Genomic DNA, 14,875 nt, shown 5'->3' on the forward strand with positions numbered 1-14,875 from the left:
GTTGCACCTGAACGCACCTGCCCATGCAAATTTCCGTTCTCCAAAACGAGACACCAACACAAAATTGTTGAGTAAAAATTTTCCAAGAAGTTTGTTTCTAGGCATTTTGGCTTCAATAAAGATAATGGTTTCCTGTCTCATTACATGTGTTACTTAACTCTTCCTGCTTCAACAAAAACTAGCATTAGGTGCATTTGAGGTCAGCATTGGCCCCAAAGGAGAAAGTGGGAGGAAAACGCTGCTTATGAAAAGCCTTTTCTCCAGCTGAAGCTTTCCCTCAGGGTGTTTCTAGCAACATATGGATGGCTTTTAGCTATCCAACACTACAGGTAATTCAAGGCTGAATCTCCCTGAGGCTAGGCAAAACAAGAACATCTTTAAAACAATGCTTGGCTCATTGACCTTTCCTCCGCATAAAAATAGTTTGGCCTACTAACTTTAAAAAATCATAGCAAAGCTTTCGCTCAATGGATTTTCGTTCTGTTTGCTAGAGGTTTTATCTTAGCTTTAAAAAGAGACCAAGGTGATCTGTCATGAACTTTCTTTTGTTCCTTTGTTCAGGATTAATTTTATATACATGGTATAAAAGTACACCACACAACTATTCCTATGCAGATTCTGGGGTACTTTTGTGCCCCAGGCAAATTTAGCTTCATAGACAAAATGACTGTAAAAGGCAGGAGGCTAAAATTTGAGGATGTTTTAGACTAGGCCCTTTCTGACACTGTCCTAGAAGGACAAGTTGGAAGGACTACTTCAGTAAGTAAATTACAGTACAGAATGTGAGTTGAGGATGTCCCTTTCCCCACACTGATAGATGAGGACAGCTTAATTGGTATACATAGTGTGCATTGCCTCATTTCTCCATATGGCTGAAACCTCTGCATACCGCCATTGCACCGTATTCACACATAGGGTGCAATGCTATACAAGTGTAAGAGGAAAAAGGCTGGCGTATACTCAGAGGTGTCACCTTTCTATTTAAACACAGAGCAGATTGCATCCGTTCTGCAGGTGCCCTTGCAACGAGAGGCTGAAGGGAGCAAAGCTAACTGCTGTTCTCTGGAGCAAGTACAGTGCCGTGGGAAACCAGAGATGCAGCCACCTAAAATAAAACAGTGCTCACAATTGTGTTCGTACTGTGGCCATTTCATAAAAATGCAAAGGTCCTGGGAGACTTCAATATCCACACTTAGGATGCCTTAAGAGACCCAATTCAGACATTCTTGCACCCCACAGCAATCATGGGGCTGCCTCAGTTTCTGACCATCTCAGCATATAGGGCAGGGCATATCCCTAATTTGGCCTTTGCCCTGGGCCATGAAGGGGTAATGGTCTGGATACTGGGGGAATTAACCTTTGGTTATGGTCAGACTTCCTCCTGGCAAGACTGTTTCACAGTGACAGTCCCTCCCTGCAGGGGTAGGAGAGCCATTAAGATGGTCCACCCCCAGAGACTTATAGAATTTGAGGGGGTCCTGAATGCTCTAGGAGATTTTTCAGTAACCAGGGTTTCTCCTGAGACCCTTAATAAACCCTATTTACTAGCATGGTGCAAAGGGCGGTTGACACAATCACTCCTGGGCACCCTCTTCAGCACTGTGGATCTTGCAAAGCTCCCTAGTATGCTAGAGTGATCCCAAAAATCAAACAGGTCAGAAGACAGCTGGAGCGTAAATGATATAAAACTCATCGGGAAGGCGGCTGAGTGTGCGTAGAACCGTACACCCATGGCTGCTCGTATGAGGTGGTGATGGGAGCAAAGAAGGCTCCTTCAGTCACTTCCATCACAACGTGAGTAGCTGCTCAGCTACTCTAACCCAGTAAAGCCAGTGCTGGAGCTCCCAGAGGTCTACTGTGATGAAACCGCAAGGCGCCCTGAGGGTAACTTCGGCCATCTGCATGCTGCCTTCACCACCACTGCTGATACACTGCCTGTTGAGCCCAATGCACCAACGTCTTCTGTTTTGTAGGATCAGTTTCACGCCATACAGCCAGAGGTTGTACACAAGACACTTGCATCAGAGCGGCCATCACATGCTCCTTCAACAGATGCCCTATCTGGCTTACTTGATCTAGCCAAGGGGGCCTGTGGGGGAGTGATAAACATATCACCGAATCCCCCCTGCCTGGAAGGATGCAGGAGCACAACCACTCTTGAAAAAACCCTCCCTAGGTCCAGACATCTATGTCAACTATTGCCCAATCACAAACACCATGTTCCTGAGAAATGTCCTCAAAAGAGTGAGGGTGCCTCAGTTACAAATGCTCTTGAATTAATCTTAAATGATCTGGATCCATCCCTGTTTGGAATTAGGATAAATTTGCCTTGGTCGTGCATAGTAATAGTGTTCTCCAGGAGAGGATGAGGAAGTGTTATTCTGTTACTTCTTCTGGATCTCTGAGGCTTTGATACTATTGATCATGGTAACCTCCTGGGCTGTTTGTATGAGCTGGAAGTTGGAGGCACTGTTCTACTTGCAGGTTTGGCACCAAAGAATAGCACTTCAATTTTATGGCAGCTGAACTGCAGGGTGCCACAAGGTACCCTCCTGTCCCCAATATTATTTAATATCCATATGAAGCTATTGAGAGTCATGAGGAGATTTGGGACATGACGCTAATATGCTGATAACGGCCAGTTCCATTTTTCTGTTATACTTGAACTGAGAGAGCTTGAGAGACATTCTATATTGCTGCCTGGATGTAGTTACGGCTTGGATGAAGACTAAAGCTAAATCCTGACAAGACAGAGACCTTATGGTTGGGCAATTTCCCGGGCCAGTAATTAGGCTGTTTGCCAGTTCTGGATGCGGTTGCCCACTCTCTGAAGGAGCAGTATGTAGTTTGGAGTTGTCCCTGGAAGCCAGGTGACCTCAGTGACCTGTAGCACCCATTACCAACTTTTGGTGAGTGCACCAAGTATGCCTGCTCTTGTATAGGGACAGTTTGACTACAATGACCCATGCACTAGTAAACTCACAATCAGATTGCTATAATGCAGTATACATGGGGATGGATGTCCTTGTGTATTGTGAACCAGTCTCTCCCCCCTCCCGCCATCTCTCTCCTTTTCCTAAAGATTGAATTTTAACTATAGTCTGTTATTATGTTAAAGCTGGCCAGACAGGCCTGGCTTTGTCAGACAAAATGAGTAATATCAAGGCTATTAGCAAGAAGCATTCATCAAGTTAATGAGCCCTCTAATTGTGGTTTTAGTTCTGTACATGGTAGAAGTAGACTTCAAACTGAATTCCTCTCCTTCCATCCCACCAAATGGAGTTGGATTCACCCTAAGGGAGGTTTGTGCAGCTTGTGGGCCAGATGGTGGGAATGCTGGACATTACTAAATCAGTCTTCTCATTTGACCTTATGCTGAGCCACTCCCCCTCTGACCCTCCTCTTTCTACAGTGTCTTCCTCTGAACCAAATCAATTGGGTGTGCACCAGCCAATTGGCTTATCCTCAAAGCTTGCTGGGCTTGGAATTTCACCTAAGTGCTTTGACCTCACTTTTTCTAGTTCAGATTCAAATTCTGAGGCATCCGCCATGAAGTCATACTATGGAAGAAGTGGGCCCAGTCTCTGCATCATACCTTGTTCAGAAGTAGTCACTGATGCAGAACCCTTTGGTTGCCTGGTACTACAGTTGTAATTGGAATTGTTTTAATACCCTATTATACATGTGATTTTAATATTTATACGTAAACCACTTAGGGACTTTAATTATGTGAAGTAGTGCAGAAATATTACAAATGAATCAACCAATAATCCCTTTATCATATTTTATGAAAAGACAGCTGCTTAATACTCAGGCCTTCTTTCCTATGCTACAACATAGGATGAGATAGTTTCATCTCATCATTTTCAGCAAGACCATGTTTGTAAACCACACATCAAATAGGTTAGGAATCCACTGCAATATTTTAAGAATAATCTGGAAAATCTGATTGATTTATATAGGTATAAGCCGTGGATATTTGGGAGAGCTTTAGCTGTTGGGAAGCAAAGCAATGAAGTAGATGATTAAGTAACTAATACCTTAAAGCAAATGTTTAATTATCTTTCTAAAATTAATTAAACACAACCAAACCTCTTTTAATAGTTCGTACTGAGTTAGAATAATGCAATGAGGTTTCATGGGAAATATGGCTAGATATTGAGTTTGGGTTAAGCTGCACTCAATTGACATTACGGAAAATAAGCTGGCCACTTCTTCCAATATCAACAGCTAGAACCGGACTACCTTGGTAATGGGGGCCAGGGGGAGGCAATGATCCAGTTATGAGGATGAGGAAGGAACAGAACAGACATGCTGCCTCTGAAAGTGGCACTGAGAACTGTCCCCATGGATCATGGAACTGTCCCCATGGCTGGTGACGGAGGTCAGATTAGATGGCCCGGGAGACCCCTTCTGACTCACTCTGTTTCTATGGTTCTATCTTCCACGCTACCTCCAACCATACACCTTACCAATGGAACAATTTCCATTCAAAAAGTTAAGGAAGTCTAGCAGAATATGGAGAACAGATACTAAAGGGAAGAAAGAAAAACAGTAGTTTTCTTCTTTTTGTGGAGTCCCACCACCACTTCTGATGAGATGGCGCAAACAGAGCAAAAGGGAAGCTGAAGTACAGTTTCAATTTTTTTCTTGGAACCTATACATATAGAATTAAAAGGTGTCTGGATAAGACAGCATATTTCTGTTGAGAGTTGGCTACTTCTAGCTGTCTGACAACTTCAGTTTCCAGGAGGACTTTTTCCATTAATCTTGGAACACTTTCGTTATTAGAAATAACTTCTGTGTACAATGGTTCTTCTGTCAGCCTCAATACAGCGACTTTCTACTGAGCTAGTGAGCTACTGCTATCAAACCTTGCTGGCTCACTGACTGTTTCTTGCCTAAAGACTGAGTTGGCAGAGGCCTAAAGAACCTTAAGATGACACAGGTGTAATGGCACTCGGTGCAGCAATGTTGAGTGCGACTAGCGTGGAGGCAACAAACCAATCTGGATAGGAGAGGAAAAATTCAGGTAGATACTGCTAGAATGTTTAACGTGCAGGCCTGAGTCTAGGTATCTAGACGAGGCCTTTGGGCAAGACATCCTTGATGGGGCCCTCCTTCAGTAAGTCCACCTTCTTAAAACCAGTGTGACCTGCTGCTGTTGCTTGTCCTCTTTCTTACCATTCCTGCCACTTGCTTGCTTGACAGAGCTAGTAGCTGAGCACACAGCAGGATCTGCTGCCCCTCTCTCTTACTACCATTGTCATCTGGATCAGTGAGAACCAGGCTGCAGTGATGGAGGGGGGCAACTCCAGGGAACACCTGTCTCTGGACTTTTAATGAAATGTGCACCCTTGGTAGATGCCCAGCCATGCATGGCCTTGATGCCAACTCTGTTTGCATACCCTGCATTAAGCTGTCCCAAGTTCCAGGACAGATCTGCTGTACAAGGCATTATTACTTTCAAGGAGCTCACACTGTGGATTTTTTTGTAATATCTCTATTTAGAAGCAGGAGATGGGAAGGACACTAGATAAGGTTAGTGGTATTTAGATATACAAACTAATTAGTTAGATAGTTAATTATAGCGTGTGTAGAGAGAGAGAGAGAGAGAGATATACAGTTACAGTTAGATAGTTAAAGTTAGTTAGATAAACTGAGAGCCAGTGTGGTGTAGCGGTTAAGAGTGCAGGACTGGGACTCAGATGATCTGAGTTTTAGTCCCCACTCAAACATGGAGTCAGTTGGGTGACTTTGGCCAGTCATACATTCTCAGTCCAACCTACCTCACAACGTTGTTGTTATGGTGGATGAGACTGAGCACAGGAGGAGGAGGAGGAGAATGATGTAAGCCACTTTGAGTTTTTGTAAGAAAAAAGCAGTATAGAAATATATGAGGTTAAGCCTGCAGCAGCAGCAGCCACTGAAAGAGGAAGAAGGGCCTCTGGCCCAATGCTTCTTGTGACTTCAGCTGCAAGGTGTGGGCATGTACACAGAACAAAAAGGCAGCCCGTGGCCACTTATTCCGCAGTTCAGGCAGGCTGCACACAGCTTCATTTTACAAAGCCCCTGTTGTAAACAAAGTGCTCAAAACTCCTTTTTAAATTCCAAATTCAATTAATTTGGGGGGATATGTTATGTGATTTGACTGTACATGAATTAGGGCCCAATCAGTTCATGTGAAAATGTCCCCTCTAAAAGCCAGTACTTCAGGTACAAAAGAAATGCATCAGCAAAGCTACCAAAGCCACTCTGCCAACTAACCAACCCTTAGGAAATCGACCCTAGACAGCCAAAACTGCATTAATTATGCAATGAAAAGAGTATAAGGGAGCAACCCAGACAGCATCCCAAGACCAAAGGATTGTTAAAGTTCCCCCTCTTGAAGCTATAAACTGTGGGAGTGATCCCTTCCCTCCCTGCCTCCTCTTTCTGCACTTGTTGCAGAAGGAAATGTAGTGAATGCTTTTGGAGATGGCAAACGCAGCCTTGGAGGATGTCAGAGGCCTGGCGGGGGCATCTCAGTAGAAGGAAAGGGAGAGGACATACCATGACATCACAACCTCCCTCTTCAGCCCCCCCACGCCCAGTGTGCCTCCTCTAGACAGGTGGACAGGCTCTGGGGTCTGAACATGGAACAAGAGCAGGACAGAGAGATGCAAATTGCCCCATCACTGCTCCCAACTTGCTGGGAGCAGGCTGGAATGGCCATGGATTCTCCGAAGCCTCTGCATTCAGATGCTTCTGCTATTGGCAGTGGAACCTGTTGCATTGCACCAGAAGATGTACAAGGCAAGGTGCTCCAAAAGAGACAGCAGAGGAGTGTACACAGCAGAATCTCCAGTCAAAACCATTTCAGGTGGCAGGTGAGAGAGGAAGACTGACACCTTTGGAGACTTTTGGGAACCGCCACCCGTTATGGCAAACAATACTAGACTACATGGACCAGAGCTCTGGTGGGGCAGAAGGCAGCCTTTTATCCCTACAGAGGGGGATCTGGAACAGAACATCCTCTGCTGACCTCAGAAGCACATGCAGAAGGAGATGGCCCTTTATGGATCAGGTCATTTAGGAGTGTAGAGCTAATAAACCGTACCTTAAATTAAATTACCTTAACTTGGATCTGGAGGCTAACCGAGGCTAACATGGTCATACGTGGCTGGTGCATAGCATTCAACTTTGCACGCCGCAGGTTGCACAGGTCCTGTATATTGAGGGAATCAAAGCTTAACTCACAGCAAAATGAAAGGATGGTACACAAGGTAATTAAGCTTCTTGTTCTCCTACTGCAGCCTCAGCAACGAGGGACACCCTCATGCATTTTATTTTTGCAGCAGGTTCAGACGGGTAAATCATTCTTGCCTATCGCAGATCAATGGGGGAAAGTGGTTTCCGAAGCCCAAAATGTGACCTTCTGATCCAGTCTGTCATAAGGAGAGAAGTGTCCACACTGACAGGCCCCAGATGACTCAAGATGTTTATGTATCAAGATCAGCATTGTGAACTCAGCAGAGAGAGGTGCAAGTAAGAATCCAGCACAACAGGAGTACTGAAAATTGATGAACAGCCAGAACCAGTCAGCCGCTACCCCTCGGTGCCAGCCTCACTCCCTCGGAGGATTTAAGATCCATTTCTAGTGTAACCTGAATGCAATGCAGGTTATGTATCTGGCCAACTTGAGGCCCAAATGCACACAACAAATTGCATTAAATATTGCATTAAAGTTCATTTTTACAGCCAGTCATTTTAACCCAAGATGATGATGATGATGATGATTGATGATGATTCCAGAAGACCCCATGCAAGTCAGGAACAGTAGATTGCCTCAGTCAGCAAATACGCCACAGAACTCCTTGTGGTGGCACAATTTAAGCACGAGTGTCCCCGAGAAGTCTTAACCTGTTCTAGCCCCCTATATTCCCTGGGCCCCAAAGACCCTTTGCTACCTCAAGGAGATTCACTGCATGATCCAAGGAGTTTCCCTCCCCAAGGGGAAAAATACACACACAAACCTCTTTCCGCCAGCGGGTTGAATACAATTTTGGAGAAGCTCTTGGTGGCCACATTCCAGTGGTGGGTAGGGCCAGAGGCAAAGGATGTGAGACCCAAAATAAGAATAATTAGCAGCATAGTGTAGCTTACATCTCTTTCTGCCAGGAACTAAGCCTTAGGAGAAGCACTGCAGCCCTCAGAAATGGGGATGGGGGATCAGTGGCTGGGAGGAGACCCCCAGAGGGCCAAATGAAGACCCCAAGAGCGTCAAATCTGGCCCCCAGAAGTAAGGCTTCCTTCACTCCCCTGGAATAGTCAGTGACAACTGGTAAGCCACAGACAGGATCGAGCCTGCTGGATTTCAGGGTGGTGTTAAGAGCAAAGAAGCTAAGAGAATGCCTCTGCCTCACCGCTTTGCTCTGTAGCATTGTCACTTTAAATTAAACATCTCATGCAGCTGTGCTTTAACTTTCTAAGCACATTGAACAAGACTGAGCTAAAAAGAAGTAACCGGCATTTGTCCCCACACGATGCCGGGGATGGTCACTGGCACATATGGTTTTAAAGGTGGATTTGACAAATCCACAAAGACATTTTTACCAATGATTGTTAAGCCATGGCAGTGGAAGGGAGCTTCCAAGTTCAGACAATGCCCCTGAATACCAGTTACAGAGAAGCAAGTAGCCAGGAAGGGCTATTTGCCACCGAATCTTGTTTGTGGGCTTCTTGGAGGCATCTGGTTGACACTGTGGGAAACTGGGTGCTGGATTTCATGGGCCTTTGGTCAAATCCAGCCACAGAGCTTTTCAGTTGCTCATCATTGGGAATTATTACCAAACTGAAACATCAACCACAATACAAATAAAGTATTGTATCCAGTGTTAGTCCTACTTAGAGGAGACCTATGAAATAGGACTTGGGATATTAAGTCTAATATATTAGGCTAATATTGGCTAGAAGCTAAAAAATGCAGTGCAAAGAATATTTCCAGTGGCAAGCCCTGCCCGGCGGGGGGGGGGGGGGGGGGATGGGATCATGGCCTATTGTTATCTCCCAGTTCTGCAAGCCATTGAGAGGACAGTCATTCTCGCTCTCTTTCTCGCTCTCCATCCATCCATCCACCCACCCATCTCCTTCCTCCACAGTGTGAAACTTTCTAGTTCAATTACTTTGTAGTAAGCTACTTCTCCCCACATAAAAGCCACGATGGGGGTTGTTCTTGCTGTTATATGGTGCTGAAGTAGTAAACCTACGGCCCTCCAGGACTTGTTTGCCTCCAGCTCCTGTTAGTCCCAGCCAGCGCAGCCAGCCATCGGGAATGAGGGCAGCTGTGATCCAGCAATTTCTGGTGGACCACAGTGCCATCATTATGCTGTGCTCTGCGGTACAACAGAAGCAGAAGGGGGAAAGAGAAGATTCTTGCCCCTAACATGTTGAGCAGTGATGGAGGGATAAAGAGAAAGGACGTGGTTCTACATATAAAGGCTTTGTTTCAGGGAGACGTGTACAGATGCAGAAAGAGGGGGATGTTTGGAAGTGACAACACAGAGAAGATCCAGAAAATCTATCCATGGCAATGGTCAGAAACAGGGGACATCAAGTGTTCAGAAAAAAATGGGCAGATGCCTCCTACAGGCATTTATGGCATGCCAGCAAATCAATACCTCTTATGCTTCTTTACAGGGTGTAGTCTGGGAAATGTGAAATGCAAAATCTCAAAGCAGTAATCAGTTTAACTCCAGCTCTGCCTTAAGCTTGTAATTAGCTATCACAAGCTGTAATTTTGAAGAGAAGGCACACTAGACCACATCATAAGGAAAGAAGTCGGTGCTTGTGCGGTTCCATTCAAACTTTCTTTAACAACTTGCCAGTTTCTGCCAAGAGGGATCACTTTGGGCAAACATAACATTTGGAGGAAATATTTCCATTGACTTCCGCTCGCCTGCCCACCACACTGATACTGCTACACATCCATTAAATTGTACTTTTCATCTGTAGAATACTTATAGCCTTGGCCATCAAAAAAACTCCTTGTGAGACAGCTCCCACTAGAGAGACAGGTAAAATTAGGTAGACAACTATTTACCAAAGGGCTTCCCTCAAAGTCCATGGCAAAGGTAGGACTTCAACTCGTGTCATGGACATTTGAGACCAGCTCTTTCTCAGTTGCCATCTTAAACAAAACGACTCAAATTCATACGTATCACAGTATTTCATTGCTATAATCGGTCATGCCAAAATTCTCTCCATCAATGACTTCCCACCTCATTTCATGCAGTTCTTTAACACCCATACAAGATACATTTGGTACCATTCTTCCTGTAGAAGCTTTTGTGTGACACTACAGCTAATTTTAGAAAGAACTGGAAAGATGTTTGTAAATGTCAAAAACACACACCATCTAGCTAATAGCTAGACTTCATTCTGGATATACTTTGCACATCAGAGGCTGGAAGACTAAGGATTTGCATAGGAGGAACTGTGGTTTAGTGGGAAAATATCTGTTTTGCCTGTAGAAGATCCCGGGTTCAAACATATGAAATAGCTGATGACAGGAAAGAACCTCTGGAGAGACACTTAGCAATCCAAATAGACAGGCAAACGTACTTCAGTGCTAAAGGCAGTTTCCTCTGCTTCTTTGACTATTTCGAGTCCTTTGAATAATCTCACATCAGCTAAGCATTCAATGCCTATTGCAATTCTAATCTCCATTTATAACTCTGTCAGCCTTTTCTCACTCAAACCTACACTCAACAGAGACTAGACTGCTAGTGGAAGTACATATGCAGGCGACACAGGTCTCTGCAGACCCAAGCTTGTCCCAACTTGTTTTTCATAAGGACTCTTAATTGCTTGTACACCTCCAAAAATATAATGTCTCAATTGAACCTAATATTTTTATGCTACCTTTTTGGAACAGGATCGTTTAGAGAGACACATATAAGCAACTGATATTATACAGCAAGATATTCTTCTTTTTAAAATATATTTTAAATATACATCTAGCAACAAGCACAGCCAGGCACCATTATTTTTTATGAAGTTCCGCTGCTCTTTCTGAGCAAGCCACACACCTTCTAATTAAAGCAGACATATGTTGCCCAGTGACTTAAGAGGCATTCCATCCCCTTGAAAAAAACGAACAATAAAAACATCGCAGGTGGATGCTACTTCCTCTTTGTTCAAGGACCAGACGATTAACAAGGAATATGTCAATTAATAAACAAGATCTTTTTAAAAAACCATGCTATAGCTTCTAAATCATCTCCTGCCTGCAGTTTTTCCTACACCCAGAAACTTTTAATGAAAACTGCATTAGGTCACCCTACAAATTGATTCCAGATTTTTCTTTGCGAAATTTGAAGGAGGTGGTTTAGAGAAGAGCAGGGTGGGAGGCTTACGTCAGAAGATTTAGCCTTTCAAAAAAAGTGAGCAATGAAAACACAGACTGGCTCTGCCACATGTGCCTATATGAATCTGTTTCAGGCTTTGACTGGATGCTTCAACTATGCTCTTAACCAGCGCAAAAAGCCTTTGAGTCTGGTGCAACCAGTTGTATGTACCTCTGTGGTGTGTTCTTAGAGAGTGGAGTGACTAGAGAATTGGACCAGGAACAAGGGACTTGGTTCTGAGTTCCTTCCTTTCTTGGGCCAGTCGTTGTCTCAGCCCAGCCTTCCTGCCAGGGCTCCTGAAAAAACCTTAAGAAAGCTATTCAGAGCCCCTTGAAAGAAGGTATACAAATGTGATCAGGAAATAAAGGAGGCATCGGCAATAAGGTGCCACAAACCTCATCACTGCCATGGCCAAAGAAACCAAGAGGAGGCAGAGAATAATACAAAAAATACAAGCCCTGTGCAAGCCCAGAACTGTCTACATCACCAGGTACCATGCCTGGCCCAGTCAAAGCTCTGGAAGAGTCCTAACCTAAATGGGGAATCTTGGAGAGCCTTTCCTATCTTGGAGGGCAAGATAGTAATGACTTTCTGGGAAACCCTGGATAAGGACCTGAGCTGGCTTACATAGAGCCCACTCCACCAGCCTAAACTTCAATACCCTGAAAATGCCCATGATACAGTGTCTGCTGATTCAAAAGGTAAATTAAACCTTACCTGTTCTAGCAGGTAATTTGGACATGACCCAGCATTTATTGCTGCTACAGCAGCTGCATATTTGGTAACTGTTGCTTGTTCATGGTTTGTAAATTGTAATTTTATTCCTGACTGGACATTGCTTACATTGTCTGTGGAGCAGAAGTTCATGAGTGGAATAAAATAAATTCTAAAATCAAACTTGTTTGGGAAGTAGCAAAATCAAGGATAGTCATCTCTTCTCCTTTAGTGGATCATAACAAGCAAATTGATTTTTCCTCCATTTATTTCCAAGTATTAAAATGTACATATATTCCCTGTAAAAGGGGGGGGGGGTCAATTTCCCCTGGGAGTTTTAAAAAAAACCCATTAGAGGTAAACCATTTGAGATTCATTGAATGGGTCATCCCCCCACATGTCCCCATTTACTCCACCCCGTTCAGTTTTCTTCTTGGGGTTTTTGACAGCTCTCATGAAACCGCAGTAATGGTTCCAAAAAGAAGCCTTGAAAAGTGGGTAGCGTTAAGATCTCCCCTTTTTGGACTAGGTAAGAGATGGGTAAAGGCCACTGCAAAGTGTTGGCTGAATGTAGTGGAAAGCACTGTATTGCTAAAGTGAAGATCTTAAGCTCACCTCCTTTTGGTGCCCCTGCTCTGACTTTCTTTCCCTTCGCCGCTGCTTCCTGACTGACAGCAAAACCACTGATGGCTGGCAACCGCTTGCAATTTAGCCTACATGCAATTTGACCTCTCCATTCTGGCAGCATCTAACAGATGAAACTGACAAGGGCATTGGCCAGGCAAAATTACAAGTATCACAAAGCCTTAAGCATGCACTGGCAGAACTTTGAAAGGCTGACCAAAAAATTAAAACATTTGCACACATGTCTGGAGCCGATAACTGTCATGCCAACATGCAATGACAACAACAAAAGAACTAAACCTTCTGCCCAAAACTCAGGCACATACAACAACCAGGTGGAAAACCAGTGACGGCCACACCATTGTACCGCTTGGGCTTTGAAGGGGCTTTCGCTTCAGAGATTTGGAAAAGTCATATCTAAAAAAGGAAGCAGGGGAAGCAGCTGACTGCACAAGGATCACAGTTGCAATGGGGAGAGGAGGTGAAACCGGCCGTGCCATGGAGCCTCATGGGATACCTGTAGGAGGACTGAGGGAAAGGAGTGGGGGACAACTCGTGGTGATGCTGACTGTCTGTTGGGTGAACTGCAGCTTGTTCCATGAACTTCCCATGCTGCATCACGTATTTGCAGGGTGGGTAGTCATATTTATTTATTTATTTTTCGATTTATACCCTGCCTTTTTCCTACAAAGGGCTCAAGGCAGCTTACATCATTCTCCTCCTCCATCTTATCCCCACAACAACAACCCTGTGAGGTAGGTTGGGCTGAGAGTCTGGGACTGGCCCAAAGTCACCCAGCTGGCTCCATGGCTGAGCGGGGACTCGAACCCAGATCGGCTGAGTCCCAGTCCCATGCTCTTAACCACTACACCACACTGGCTCTATATCACGTGAATGTGACCGTGGGATGGGTGAACGAGCCTTCCCCTGTCTTGCAACCAGTCTGATGGAAATTAACACAACATGGGGAGAAGTCCTGTCTCTAGGCAAATGCACAACTGACATAACAACCCCTACTGACTGACAAGGAATTCTGGGGCTTTCTAGTTTCACACCCTTCAAACTCTGGGTCAGACTACTTAAAATAATGTTTCAGTGTAACTCTCCTCTTGAATCCCGAAAACAAGAATGTGTTTCACACAAACACTTATCCAGTGATATCTAGAAGCGGACCCAAGATTTCAAATTCCTTCAAACCTTTGTCACCTCTTGGTCCATTTCAGTCACGTGCATGAATGCTCAAAAGTGACTCCCAACAATTTGCTGGGATTTTGTCTCACGTAAGTGCGTACAGGGACTTAATTGGCTTAAAAGAAATTGGCTGATGCAAGCAAAGGGTTATGTTTCACGATACTTAACATCACCAACTCTAAAATGGACGAGATGGTACTTGGGTAGCAATTAACCAGTAATAGTAGTAGCTTATTGTTATTAATGTCATAAGTAAGTACATACAATACAAACTGCAATTTGAATATCTATTTTCTTAGATCATACCACACCTGCTGTAACCTGAAATTTGACAGAAGGTTCTCATTCTCTCTCTCTCTCTCACACACACACATGCACACGCACACAACAGCAAGAACCTTTTTAGGCTTAATTGGGACCTTACATGCAGGGACTTTGCATGCTTTACAAAAAATGATTTGGAAAAGTCACTTAACTCTCTATACCAATTAAAAACACAGTTTGCAGGTGGTCCAGCAGTGTGAGAGAGGGCACAGTGAAAAGTGTAATCTCGGATCCCTAGCTGGAAGCCACAATGCAATAAAGTGATTTCCTTTACGGAAAATTTAATTAATCTGCCAGCAAGCATGCAGAAAACCTTTAAGCACCATCACACACTGGAAGTCCAATTAATGCTCTTCCAGAACATAATCGCTCAATGACTAGCAGACCATCCACATTCATATGATGAAACAAACATGTGGACCAGTGTATTTCTCTCTCTTCCTCATCACAGCAGGAAAGTAAGCTTCCTGGGTTTAATTTAAGTTTGTCTGTTTACCCAGATACTTTGGGGGTTCCAAGGTCAAGATCAAGAGTAGTCAATAAACCTTATTTTCTAAGATGCCAGGGAATTACCAACGCAGAAGACCCTGTGTGTATCAGAAGAAAAGGGTGCATACAACAACCTTCCCACACTT

The 14,875-nt window shown here is 44.2% G+C and overlaps 1 protein-coding gene across 1 annotated transcript in view; it reads right to left on the minus strand.

Moving 5' to 3' along the window:
• The window catches only part of LOC123024077 (PDZ domain-containing protein 2-like), a 79,595-nt gene that overhangs the window by 28,126 nt on the left and 36,594 nt on the right, over positions 1-14,875 (minus strand). The window lies entirely within an intron of this gene.

This window comes from Varanus komodoensis, unplaced genomic scaffold (assembly GCF_004798865.1).
Source record: "Varanus komodoensis strain SLA01 unplaced genomic scaffold, ASM479886v1 scaffold22, whole genome shotgun sequence".
NCBI classification, from domain to species: domain Eukaryota; kingdom Metazoa; phylum Chordata; class Lepidosauria; order Squamata; family Varanidae; genus Varanus; species Varanus komodoensis.